This window comes from Amphimedon queenslandica, unplaced genomic scaffold (genome assembly GCF_000090795.2).
Source record: "Amphimedon queenslandica unplaced genomic scaffold, v1.1 AMPQUscaffold_10600, whole genome shotgun sequence".
In the NCBI taxonomy this organism is placed as follows: domain Eukaryota; kingdom Metazoa; phylum Porifera; class Demospongiae; order Haplosclerida; family Niphatidae; genus Amphimedon; species Amphimedon queenslandica.
In genome coordinates, this window is record NW_003549143.1 from 1 (window position 1) to 1,992 (window position 1,992).

The following is a 1,992-nucleotide window of genomic DNA, read 5'->3' on the forward strand; positions in this document are numbered from 1 at the left end:
AAGATTCATTAAAACTCATTCCAGTACCAGCAGAATGGGAACTAGACCTTCAGGAACTGATGAACCAGAAGTGACGTCACTTGGATGGAGTGAGAGCCAGGCCAGTGAGGACTCATCATACTTGGGACACTCTTTTAAAAACTATGGTTTCATATCGTCCAGTGAAATAACATCCCATATTCACAGTCTTAGAGAATACCTACCTAAAGGTATTACACTGAATTACTGATCCTAGGAGGAAGGGACAGAGTTTGACTGTTTCTTACACATAATGATGAGAAAAGAATCCTGGGACCACGCCTCCACTGAGGTAAATTAATCAAATTACTAAGAAATTAATATTTATAATGTTTTAGACTGTAATCCAGTGATCGTTAGTAACCGGTAACGTAATGTTCCATTAGGCCAATCCATTTCAATCATTGGTAGTTAAAAGGGGAGGAGTCACCACACCCTCAAGATGAAACTGTACCTATACATGTAACGTCAGATCTTATTGTATTTATTTATTATTGACTCTGCCCTTTTATAGCCACGTCCACACAAATGAAGTTGAGTAGCGTTAGTATCAGTTTAATAATGATGATATTCTTTGAGAAAAATATAAAACTGATAATTAGGCAAATAGTACAAAAGTAACATGTACATGTATCTTGTTTATATTCCCTCTTTCTTCCCTCTCTCTCTCTCTCTTTCTCCCTCTCTCTCTTTCTGTCTTTTTAGGGTGCTATCATACAAAATTCTATTAGATATTTAATCCAAAATTATTTTCAAAAACAATTAAGAGACACTGGTAATTTATTATACATTTTCTGGCAGAGCTAACGACTAAGAACAGCTGGTTGACCTCCATAGAACAAGATGCTCTTGAGTTTTCAAAAATGTTAGAGATATACTATTCTACCTACAGCTATGAGACTGCAAAGATGATTTATAATAGTTCCAGTGATCATTTGTACCATTCACCAATGACCAGCACAGGGAATGTACTGGACATGTACCTGGAGACATTTGGAGGAGTAAGGGAGAGAGAGGGAGAGGAAGAGAGAATTTATTACATATTCTGGTTCATATACATGTTGTTATTTTGTGTAGAAAGTTGCCAGTCAAATGATTTTTTTATAAGTATTTAAAGTTGCTCCAAAATTGGGTAAAAGTCCCTGTACTACAGGGACTTTGGCCAAGTTTTGCGAAAAATGAAAAGGAGAGAATGCTTCCATTTTAATAATGTTTTCTGATGCATGTACATATTTTATGTTGCGTAGAAGTTTGAGTTGATTCCTATCAAATTTGAATTTTTGCAAATTTTAAAGTTGCTCTGAAGTCCGTAAATCCTTCAAAACATAACAAAATACTAAGATTACTGAAACAGTGTAGATTGAAATGGGCTACATGTACTAGTATGTACAGTCAAACCTCTCTAAGACGGACACCTATGGGCCAGCCATCACTGTCCTTTATATGGAGGTGTCCTTAAATCGGAGGTCATCCCATGCTGATCAGACCAGAAAATCTACCATTTTTCTTGATGCGCATTAATTAGAAAGTCCATTGCGTGGGCTGTGTTTGTCCGTTTGAGTATCTATGGTTGGAGGTTAATTTGTACACGTGTAGATGTGTGGGGACTGTAAATGTCGTCCGTTATACAGAATAGAGAGGTTCCGCTATACAAAGGTTCTTTTATACACTACCCAATGGCCTTATGGCTGGGACAAGAGCAACTGTATGTTATAGAGAGGTGTCTGCTAATTGGGGGTTCATTTTAGAGAGGTTTGACTGTACATGTACTGTATAGTGGATAATTTTGGAGGGGGTTAAATTTGGCAAATTTGGCATTTTGATAGCCATTCGCCAAAATAAAAATCTGCAATTTTGAGCCATTATGCGCATGCTCAATGGCACGTGGCCACAAATTTGCCAAATTAAAAATCTACCAATCACCAAAATTTAGCAATTCGCCAAATTTTAGCCCCTCCAAAATTACCCACTATA

At 36.9% G+C, this 1,992-nt stretch overlaps 1 long non-coding RNA gene across 1 annotated transcript; it reads left to right on the forward strand.

The window, feature by feature from the left end:
- Positions 1 to 9: 9 nt before the first annotated feature.
- LOC109590024 (uncharacterized) lies at positions 10 to 1,015 on the forward strand. The gene is made up of 4 exons (XR_002189063.1): positions 10 to 310; positions 357 to 468; positions 533 to 627; positions 724 to 1,015. It is a non-coding gene; the product is annotated as an uncharacterized LOC109590024 (long non-coding RNA).
- Positions 1,016 to 1,992: the final 977 nt, after the last annotated feature.